The 11836-nt window shown below is 38.6% G+C and overlaps 1 pseudogene; it reads right to left on the minus strand.

Annotated features, from left to right (window-relative positions):
• Window positions 1-361: 361 nt before the first annotated feature.
• On the minus strand, window positions 362-492 carry LOC113833857 (annotated as a pseudogene).
• Window positions 493-11836: the final 11344 nt, after the last annotated feature.

Consider the following 11836-nt stretch of genomic DNA (forward strand, 5'->3'; position numbering starts at 1 on the left):
CATCTCCTCATCCTCCCACTTATCTCTGTGTATGTATCTCTCTCTTTCTCTCACTCACTCACACATACCACATACATAACTGATAGTGTAATAAATATAATAGATAAAAAATAAAACTCTAATTTAAAAATCCTAACTTGAAGGTTCTAGATTGTATGAGTCTTAGTTATTATTATGTCTGTTGTTGTGATAAAACACCATGTACAAAAGCTACATGGCAAGGAAAGGGTTTATTGTATCTTGCAAATTTCAGGTCATTACCAAGGATGTTAGGACAGGAACTTCAGGAAAGAACCTTATGACAGAAAGGGAGGCTGATGCAGTGGAAGAATGCTGCATACTGGATTGTTCTTCATAGCTCGCTCAGCTTGATTTCTGTTTTCCCGCATTTGGGGAAATCACTGGAGTCAGCACATCTGGAGTGCAATGGATAAGTCTTGCCCTGGGAAAACCACCTTCGTGATCATGGTATCTCCCCTGCCAGGTAAATATCAGTTTGATTTCTTATAGCATTGGGTATCAACTGCCGAGGGGTGGCATCACACACTCCAGGTTGGGCTATTATATTAACAATTCATCAAGAAAATACCGCCACAGAATTACCTGCAGACCTATATTATGAAGGCTTTTTCTCAAGTAAGATACCCTCTTCCCATTTATGTCTAGGTTTGTGTCAAATGGGTAAAAAGCAACAACACTAGTATGAATAATTATGGAATCTTTTTCTCTATAAATTTAAGAAAATATTTTATGCAATGTATGAAATGGAATTTGCTTCAAAGCAAATAGTTTGATGTAAGTGATAAAATTTGACTATAATGTGATAATTTCTAAAAACTACAAAATAGGCATACATTCTGGTTTTATTTTATATACATATATTTTAAATTTATGGCTCTTCTTAAAACCAATTTCATCTGAACTATTTTTCTAGCTTGCTTTTCTGATTCGGTAATAAAGCACACTGAACAAAAGCAAACCTGAGGAGGATGAACTTTATTGGTCTTACACTTTCAAGCTTCAACCCATCACTGAAGGATGTCAGCGCAGAGACCAAACACATACAAGGAGAACAATGTTTATTCTCTCCCTCATTGCTTTATATTCATCCATATTTCTCATATAGCCACTAGCCTAAGGATGGTACCACCCATATTGGACAATCATCTCTAACACAAATCATCAAGAGAGATGGAAACAGTCCAATGAAATCTGCAAAATTCTTCAGTTGTTCCCTCTTACAAGATAACTCTAGTTTACACTGAGAATAAAAATGAACTAGCACATAATGAGCTAGCACATATATGTAAACAAAGGAAGACAAAGACATGTTGATAGGATCCTACACCTACAGTTCCTTTGTGATGGCATACATCCTGAGTTATAGGTAATAAGGCGATTAAGTTATTATTATAGGAGTATCATAGATGATGCTTATACATAGGGTCTATTTGATACATATTATTCTCTTGAGGTATGACTGCATACCTGCTTCTGAGGAAAATACTTTAGAGTTATATCACAGGAAGTTAGGTAAGCTAAGTGTAAATGCCATAGTATGACATACAGTTTCTTTTGCAATGTGGTCATACTGCATCTTATCCAGCATTCAATATCCTACTTCGTTTTCAAATATACCCCTTTCATTTAGTAAAATAACTAAGTACATGGAATTTTTTTCTTTTTTGCAGATATTTTTATTGAATTAGAAACAAGATTGTTTTTCATGTCAATCCCAGTTCCCTCTCCCTCCCCTCCTCCCCTACCACACCCCCAACTAAAACCCTACTATCACATCCTTTCAGCTCCCCAGGGAGGCTGAGGCCTTAGTACATTTATTTTAAAGCTATGAAATCATCCTGCAGTCAGAGACTCACTCAGTGTCTGGCTATGTGACATTAGAAAAAAAAATCCTCTTCCTTTCTGAACATCAGGAATGTAATCTACTGAAATAAGAATCATAGAAATTCTGATCCCATTGGCTGTCATATAGAGTGATACAGTACATCAAAAGTCTGGCATTGAACAAAAGCTCAGTGAAAATGTGTAATCACCAAAAAATGGTAAAGAATTATGATTAGCAACAAGGATAGATTCATTTATTAAGTTATTGCCAACGATCAGAATCAATGCTAAATGCCTTTGATGTACAGATGGGTTTTATTTAGCCTTTATAGATCAGAGCCTTAAGTGTGAGGTAGAGAAAGGACATTCTGCATTAGTTACATAGTTCAAAAACTAGATGATATCATTCTTGTGTAGAATTTGCTTGCTTTGTACTGACGTTCACTAAATTTATCATACTGTACTTCAAAAGAAAGCCACCAACTCAATTCACCATAGCATGAAGCTTTTTAGTCTCCAGCTTAAACTGAGATGAGATGACACCCCTGAGCATAAAGGAATAACATGAGTGAATTAGTAAGTCTCAAACCAGTGGACATATTGCATCAAAAATTAAAGCAAAGGCAATGACAGCACTATAATTGACAATTATTTTTCCAGTGTGTTAAAATGAATGTGAGTAGGTACAGGAGCAATCTTAGGTCTTTGAGTTCACTTATCCATTCAACAATATGAACATTTTTTTGTAACTGTCAGTCAAAGAGAAGTCAAATCTAGTTTTATGTCTTTGCCATGCATTATGTCATGTCCACATCAATGTGTAATAGTTTTCCTTTGTGTACATTATTCTATTTCCAAGTTACAGTGTTGGTGACTCAGTAGATACTTCATTGCATAGGAGAGGATGATTTCCATGTAATAAGATTTGGATAAATCCAAAGTTTCTTTTGTAATCAAACTAATAAATTAATTTTTGACTGCCCTTAACATTCCTATAATTTACAATGGGAACTCTTCCTAATCATGATTTAGGGAAAATATCTCAATGATCCACTTTTTGCTTCCTAGATTTTATAGTTGAGTGTATTAGACCTGGCAATGGTTCATAACTTTGTCAAAAGAACAATTTATGGTCTAAAGATAACTCTCAATTTTATCCCCATAAGGGACAATTTCACCCATGCTTGCACACAGTACACAAATATACAGTATTGTTATATTCGTGGGGCTTCAATTTTTTAATGAGAGACCATGATTTGTAAATTAAGAACAGTGTAAACCTGGACAAATTCTATGTCTGGGGAATGTTACAAGCCATTGGTCATTTTGCTACTGTCATTTTTCCTAAAAGGACATGTTACTGTCTTCCAAGTATTTGTGTTTATATACTGGAACTAATGGTGTTATCTGCCAGGGTTTCGAGAGTTTCTTCTAGCAGTGGTCAATGAATGGTTAATTCATCCACTCATAAGTGGTTCAAGGACTGAAAATAAGTGATTGTTGATTGCTCTGACATAAATAGAACATCTGTACCACTCACCCCTAAGGAAATGAAATTAAGAGGGGAAGATGGGAACTTACTATAGCTGGGAAGAGGAATAGAACAATACGTCAAAAAGATGAAGTAACAGGAGTGCCTGTGATTCCAAAACAATTTACATGTATATGATTTAGTTCAAAATAAAAAAAAAGTAAAGAACTGAACTGGTGGAATCAAAGTGCTTAGAAACTCATTTATTTTAACAGTTAGATCAAATGTTTATTTGACTACATATTTTAAAACAAGTTTTTGCAGATGACAATTTGAATATTGTATAATTACTGATTCAAAAGTAAAATCCAATGGGTATATTCACAGGTTGAGGAACCTTCACCATTGGCTTTAGAACAAGAGTTCACATAAATACAAATTCCTAGTCACTCATTGCCATCCACTCATTTTCCCCCACCTGCTTCATAATCCTAACCCATACAGCTTTTCAACTTAACTCCAGGAACAAAGGCGATCATTTTCTCTACCTTTTCTCTTTAGAAGTTTGTGTATTCTGTATAAAATAGTTTTTTATATTCTTCCTATATAAATGTAGTTAATTTTATGATTCTACTTTTTATTTGCTTAAAATATTTTTCCTATTGTGTGTTTTAGAACTCCTATTCCAATTCACTGAACCACCTCCCTCTATGTAGGACAACAAAGCAAAATGCTTGGCAAGCTACTGCACTCCCAGCCACAATGGTGTGGGAAAGAGAAAGAAATGGGGATTCCAGGCATAGCAAGATATATGTCCCCTGCCTGCCTTGCTGGATTTCACTTATTGAATTAGGACAAATTGGGACTTTCATAAACTGTGATATAAATCATTATCTTGAGTTAGCAGATGCAGTCGCACCAGGATAGAGCACTGTTAATAACTCTGCTGGATTAGGACTGATTGGAACAATTTGAAACTTGTTTCTCTCAGCTTGATCAGCCTCATTGTAACCACAGCAATTATCCCATTTCACTTTCAATGGCTCAGCACAGACATGTTGGTTTATATCCATCCTTCTTAATGAAGCGAGCTCAGACTTTTGTTCATTTGTCAAAGCACTATCCTACACAAACAATAAATAACTCCATCCCTGGAGTTTCAGGTAGATATTTGCAAGGTTGAGATCTCCTATTGGCTAGACAAAAGTGATTATTTGTGATAGTTAGCTGATGGATTTATCTATTTTAACTTTTCCTGTGTGTGCAGCTGTGTGTTCTTAGGTAACAGGAATGCATTAAGCTGTGAGATGAGTCAGATTTAGGTTAAACTTCCTAGTTTTGCACCTGTTTCATTTCTTTCATCCTAATGGGTGTGTATTCACAATTGCTTGTGTGTATCTAGGAGTTTCATGACAAATGTTGTCAGAGAACTGCAAAGGACTTTATAAGAGGGGTTTGTCTGAAAGTTAGGGTAAAGATATCATTCCTAGATAAGCAATAAGTATAAATGAAAAGAACATATATTGAAGGGCTGTGACCATATCTTAGTGTGTAAATGAAAATCTGAGATAGGTTATGCAACATGCATATAAAATTTCAGGCATAACCCTGAGGCTCTGTAAATTAAGCATGCAGAGACAGAGACAGGCACACCCTAGAAGATCAATGAGCACCAAGTTTAAGGAAAGATTCTGTCTCAAAATTAAGTTGGGTGGAGATAAAAGAAGATACATGAGGTCCCTCTGTGAGTTTCCACAACACACAGAGATATGAATCTGTGGTTGTTTGAAAGAAAATGGCCCCCAAAATTAGTAGCAGTATTAGCATCTATGTGGCATTTTTGGAGTGGTGTGGCCTTGTAGGAGGAAGTGTCCTATTGCTGGGGTGGATTTTTAGTTCCCCTATGCTCAAACTACTCCCAATGTCATAGTTCACTTCTTGTTACCTTTTGAACAAGACATAGCCAGAACCATGTCTGCCTGCATGTCACAGTACTCTCAGCTGCCAAGCTCTCCACTGTGATAATGGACTGAACCTCTGAAACTGTAAGTTGACACCTCGATTACATATTTTCCTTTATAAGAGTTTCTGTGGTCATGATGCCTCTTCACAGCAATAGTAACCCTAAGACAGAAGTTGGTACCAGGAGTGGAGTATTGCTGTGACAGGCTGATCATGTTTTTGTTTGGAGAAATATGGACTTTGGAAGTTTAGATTAGGAAGTCTATAGAATGCTTTAAGTGCTGTTTAACTGGTCATACTAGGAGAAACATAGATGATAGTAGTACAAAGCAATGTTTTAAATGCAGGGTGATAGTTCAAGAGATTGAGGAGAAGAATATGAATATGTATCATAGAGATAGTTGTTCTAAAATTTTGTTGAAGAATATGGCTGTCTTTTGTCCCTGTCCAAATTACCTGAGGCTAAAGAGAAGAGTTTGGGATTAATTATATTGGCAAAAGAAATCTCAAAACACCCTGGTATATACTCTATCTTGTGGTTATTACTGTTAACTCTGATGAATATTTATAATTAAAAGGTGCAGCTGAGCAAATAAAAATAATGTACAAGTTGAGAACACGATCACTAGGACATTGAATAAAACTGACTCCTATGTTTGAGGAGACAAATGGATTAAGAATGGAATAAAGGAGATGTTGACCTCAGGGCAAGATCTCACCTAGCTAAAATTCCAACTTGTGAAAAGGAATTAAAGAAAAGCATAGAGCCAGGTGATGGTGGTGTCGCCTTTAATCCCAGAACCTGGAAGACAGAAGCTGGTAGATCTCTGATATTGAAGCTAGCCTGATCTACAGAGCAAGTCCAAGGATAGTTAAGATTAGATAGTGAAGGGAAGAAAGCTGATAAAGATGTAATTAAATGAGAAGGCCATGTTCTAGTCCCAACAAGTAACAGAACTATCTAGCTTCAGCCACATTGTGTGGAGTTTAATATAGAATAAAGGAGCTATGGAATTTGCCCCCAAGTCTAAGGAAAGCCTCTGTGGTGAGGCATGTTTCAGTGGTATCCCCAAATGGAGACCTAAAGTAGCCATTACAAGAAATTTTGAATTTAAAATGTGGATTGCCTTGGAGCCCCAGAGTGGTTAGAGCCATGTGAGAGCCATGGAATACCTGCTGAAGATAGCTAATGAGAGGTAATGGAACCAGCCCAAGGGACAGAAGTATTTTGCAATTAACAAAGAAGAAAGGATTTGGAGATCTAAAGAGCATTTTGACATCAGACATGAAGATGAAGATTTTGCAGTTTACCCAGATGATTTTTTCAGTCTTGTTTTGGTCCATTATTTTCTCTCTATGCTCTTTCCCATATGTTTTGTTGTTGGTAACCAAATCTCAGGGCTTGGCATGAGAGCCTAGGCCATGCTTGGCAGACCACATAGTTAACCTTTACATAGCAGCTCCTTAGAACCTCAGCTCAAGAAAAGAAACAACCTGACCCAGTCCTCCACCGACAGGCTCAGTCACCTAAGCGACCCTTCCTGGACCTCTTACTCATAAACTCTTTACCCTGCCAAATATCCTCTTTGTGGCTTCCCAACATCCTGCCTATACCAACACCTGGTACACAAACAACCCATTCTGCCCCTCCCCACATCCTGACTATATAAGCTAGCCTGAGAAAAGTAAAGTTTGCCACTTGATCAGAATCCTGTCTTGTGGTGCTTCTTTCTGTGTCTCTTGTCCCCATTCCCTGTCCCTGACTCTCTTGACCCAGGTTGATGTACTGATTTGGAGATCTAAAGAGCATTTTGACATCATACATGGAGATGAAGATTTTGCAGTTTACCCAGATGATTTTCAGTCTTGTTTTGGTCCACTATTTTCTCTCTATGCTCTTTCCCCTATGTTTTGAAATGGTAATACATACCCTGGCCATCATGTGTTGCAAGTATGTGATCTTTTTTGTTTTGATTTTATAGGTGATTACAGTAAAGAGATTGTATGAATCTCAGAAGAGATTTTGAACTTTGTACTTTTAAATAAGTTTGGGACTATTATGTATTATGGGGACTTTTGAAGTTGGACTGAATATGTTTGTGTGTTATAATATGGCTACAAGTCTTCAGGCACCATTGTGTGGAATGTGGTGGTTTGAAGGAACGTAGGCGCCAAAGTGCAGTCTTATGTGAGTAAATATAACCTTGTTGGAGGAAGTGCATCACCGTGATGGTGACCTTTCAGTTTTCCTACATTCAAACTACTCCCAGTGTCACAATCTACTTTCTGTTGCCTTTTGATCAATATGTAGCCAGCACCATGTTTGCCTTTCCACCATAATACCCATGGCCATGCTGCCTACCATAATGATGGTGACTTGAATGTCTGAATTTGTAACTTCCACTTTGATTAAATGTTTTCTTTTATAAGAGTTGTTGTGGTCATGGAAACTCTTCATAGCAATAGAAACCCTAACTAAGACATAGTATATCTACACACATACAGATACACATGAGTGCCAGAGAGTAAGAGAGAGAGAGGGAGAGGAAAAGAGAGAGTTTAAACCTGGTAAGTAAACTATGAGGAAAATAATTACAGAAGAAGAGTCCAGTGATTGCCTTCATTATTTTCTTGAAAAGCCTATGGATTTGTAGGTACCAAGCTAGGCAAAAAAATTCCAAAGAAGGATTCCTTTCTAAGCCTTATTAGCTATTTTGCTATTATTGAGGCACAGTTAAAACTGTCAATGTTTCAACATTTAGCATATATGCAACTATTAAGTTATGGGAGGTTCAAGATCTGTGTTTTTATATGTATATCATATATCAAAAATACTCAAATTATTTCAATGAAAAGGCCTAATACCCAGGGTCCCAAGATTTTGTAATTTATTTGACGAAATGATGTTGTTTTATGTTGGAGTTTTATATGTAATACAAAAATGAAGTCAGAAATGAAATGTAAATTGACCCTGTTCCTTTGTTATCCTACATATCCACCTTTCTTTGTTACATTTGATTTAAGAGAATTACACAGGGACAAGGAAAAGCTATTGCCAGCACAGGCACCTTTTAAATCAGAGACCCCACCTTGGATTTAATATCACAGCACTGTTTCAAACACACTTTTAGAGATTGTAATATTCTTTAGTTGGAATAGGTTAGGAATCTTTCCATGAAAATAATACTTAGATATTTTTCTTCAAGAGAGAAAAATACAATAGTCCAGGCTAGCTGAAGACATACACAGACTCACCATCTTCCTTAGAACCCAGGCAAGTGAAAGTCATCAACAGTCCTACCTGGGTACTCATGGCTTTGGCTGGGGTAGGCACTATTAAAATGAAAAAAAAATATGGTAGAGAAATGGAAGAGAAAGAAAAGCAGAGCAGGTCATATGATGTAGAAAGAAACAGAACCATAGAATCAAAGGCAGTGAGGAACAGGCTGATGTTGGTGGCCTTCCAGGACCAGGCTGTTGCCAAGACCACTTCTGGGTCCATGTCTGCTACCAAGGCTACAGGAATGCCTTGGGTCTGGCCTATCACCTGTGGCCATGTTGGCATCTGAGAGCTGTAATAGCACTGGGGTCATGCTGATATGAGTGGTGTGGTTTGACACCAGGAGGCGTGTTATCATCTGGGCCTAAGCTGCTTCCAAGGGACATGCCCAGATTCATGACCCTTTAGTAGTCAGGGTCTGAGTTGATGTCCATGGCTCTTGTTACCACCAATGGCCTTGGGGATATCTAGGGTTTAATCAGCCACCTGAGACCATGTTTGTGTCCAAGGGCCAGTTTGCCTCTGGGGCCAGGGCTACCTGAGTGGCCTGCACTGCTACCTGTGTCCATGGTGACACCCATGCCTAGGCTGCTGCTGAAAACCATGTCTGGATCTGTAGTACTGCCTCAGTGTGGGTCTGTGTCCATGTTTGTGGCATGTGTTGCTAACAAAGGCCATGTTACTTCCCCAGATCTGGGTCACCATTTGTGATCATGTTGGTGAGCAACGGCCATGCTGCTGCTAAGTCCAAACTGATCAGTATGTACTGAGCTGCCACAAAGGCCATGGTGACATTCAAATCTAAGCTGCTGTTCAGGGCTATGTCTGGATCCATGGTCCTTCAGCAGCTGGGATCTGTGTTTATCCCCATGGCCTGTGTTACCACAATGATCATAGGAACAATGCATGTTGAAATACAAGAGCCATGTTGATCTGAAACCCCTTTACTGGCCCTGGGAAAGCTGGCTCCACACTTGGGTGACTTGGCCACACACTTTACCAGTAGCATGCATGACAGGGTGTTCTGACCCTGATGACATTACCATAGAAGAGATGGCTACATACCTTGCCTGAGGGGTTTTGTTCCAGCAATTGGACTGAGCAAACTGACCAAATTGGCTATCATCCAAATCCACATTTAGAGCATTAACTGGCCCACCCAAGGATCTACCCAACCTATGACCTGCTGGATTGTGTGAAGGGACTGATGCTGTCAAACTATAGCCATAGGATGACCATGATTCAGGGCAACAGCAGGATATCTGAGAGAAATTTCAGTGAGGATCCAGTATTAATGGTGTACCAGAAGCAAGAGGCCTTCAATCAAACCAAGAACTCAGTACAGTGAACATTTGAAAGTAAGCTGAGTGGACAAATGTGTATATTGAGTGATATACTGAAGCTCATAATGCTGCTAAGATGAATGAAGAGGTGTTGTAAAGGTGGGAAAGACAGCATAGTGAAGTATTTTTGTTATTGTTGTTTATTTTGTTTTGTTTTATATTTAATATTTTTAATTTTCTTAGGGGGGTACATTACAGGGATGATGTGCAGATATGAAGGGCTGGGATGAGTGGGATTGGGGCATATAATGTGAAATTCTCATAGAATCAACAAAAAGTTTGGTGTTTTTTTTGGTTTGTTTTGTTTTAAGAAGGTGCAGGAACAGTAATGGTCACATTCGAGGCTGAATATATTTATAGGTGTAAAATAGTAACACTTGATTGTTTCCTATAAAGCAAAATGTTGTTTATAAAAATGAGAGATAGATGGGTATAGTGCTGCACACCTTTACTACCAGCACTCAGGAGGGAGAGGCAGGCACATATCTATGAGTTCCAGGCCAGCAAGGTCTGAAGAGAGAGTTCCAGGACAGCCAGGGCCACACAGAGAAACGCTGTCTCAAAAACCAAATATATAAATAAATAAATAACAAAAAAGGCACAAAGAGAGAGGGAGGGAGAGGGGGAGGGAGTACAGGGAGATGGAGAGGGAGGGGGGGAGAGGGAGAGGGAGAGAGAGAGAGAGAGAGAAATACAATTTACTTGGAGGACTATATCCCACCTATTTTTCTACCAGATTCTATTTTTTTTTTTATTTCAGGATGAAGTTATCATCCTGAATTCAGCTATGAATTCATTGTTAATACTCTGGTAGAGTATAGTAATATAACACATCCTAATGGTTTCTAAAATGAAATTCAAGAAAAGTTCTGTTCAGGAGAAAGACAGTGTGCAACAGGGCTCTGTTATGCTAATTCGTGAGACCATGCAAAAGACCACCAATGAGCTGACTCACTGATGAATGCACACAAGGTTTATTGTTCTGTCCTACCATGGTAGGGGCCCTGTCTAGTTGCTGACACAGCAGCCACCAGAGAGGTTGCCTTCCTTGTCTACTCTGGGGGTATTTGAAGGCAAAAACTGCAGGGTTACATCAGTGGATGGGGAGAGGTATAGGACAGTTTCTGATTGGTTGACATTTGACAATAATTAGAGGAATATTTCAAAGTCATATTTTGGCAGGGCAACTGGTCTGTCAATGTTTTTGATTGGTTGGTTACAGATGGGAACACTATGTAATTTCTGTGGATTTGTCCATCATTTTGCAGGTGGCCTGTTATATATAGATACCAATAGTTCCCAGGAATAAAATATTCTGGAGACTCCAGAGGAGGATTTAGTCTCTCCTGGAGTTTCTCTGTGGTCAAACACAGTTTCTAGGAGCTAATTCTGGAGATTAAGGGGAGGTTGGATCCATCCTGGAGTTTCTTTGTGACATGTGCTGATTCAGATGCCTACAAGTCTTTTCTGTAGCCTGTCATGGCTGCTAAAGCAGGGGGCTGGGTGAGGGTCTGGTGAATTCAGGTTCAAGCAGAGGGTTTATTTTAATTAGGGAAACAGATCATAAAAAGGGGGAAAAGGAAGAAGGGAGGGGGGAAGATTGGCTTCCAGAGACAGGAGCAGCATGAGAGAAGAGAAATGAGAGAGGAAAGAGTATGAGAGAGAGGGAGAAAAAGAGAGAAGGATGAAAGCTAGCCAAGGCCCTCCTAAAATAGAACATAGTGAATATGCACAGGTGGTGCTCTTAGTAACTTCAGCTGAGAGTGTATCCTGTCAGAACCCCAAGTACACTGATTTCTAACATTAGCTCCTTCATTTTTCCTTTTCTTGATGTCCTATGTGAATAATGGTGGTTATTTCTGCAACTTAGGAATGCACATTTCACGCATTAAAATCAAAGCCTCTGTAAATTTTTCTGCCTCTTTGTGACCCCCA

Source organism: Cricetulus griseus, chromosome 2 (genome assembly GCF_003668045.3).
Source record: "Cricetulus griseus strain 17A/GY chromosome 2, alternate assembly CriGri-PICRH-1.0, whole genome shotgun sequence".
In the NCBI taxonomy this organism is placed as follows: domain Eukaryota; kingdom Metazoa; phylum Chordata; class Mammalia; order Rodentia; family Cricetidae; genus Cricetulus; species Cricetulus griseus.